The sequence below is a fragment of the Antrostomus carolinensis genome, unplaced genomic scaffold (assembly GCF_000700745.2).
Source record: "Antrostomus carolinensis isolate BGI_N321 unplaced genomic scaffold, ASM70074v2 scaffold28724, whole genome shotgun sequence".
In the NCBI taxonomy this organism is placed as follows: domain Eukaryota; kingdom Metazoa; phylum Chordata; class Aves; order Caprimulgiformes; family Caprimulgidae; genus Antrostomus; species Antrostomus carolinensis.
Window position 1 is genome coordinate 1 of NW_010310543.1, and position 267 is coordinate 267.

Below are 267 nucleotides of genomic sequence, written 5' to 3' on the forward strand. Positions count from 1 at the left end.
TTGGTGCAGAGGATGGGAGTTGGCCCCGTTGCTTGCTGCCTGTTGACAAGCTGTGGCACACGGCTGCTGTTTGCTGGGGCACCTGGCTGTCACGGGCTTTGATGGTAGTGATGCCACCAGCTTCACTGTGCCATGTGGGGCTGCAGCAGCACCCTGGGAGAGGGCTGTGCGGGCACCGTGCCTGCTGTGCCATCCCAGGGGAACTGACCCCTGCTTCCCCGCAGGTCGTTGGTACGTGCAGCCCCTCACCTACCGCCTGGAGAGCCA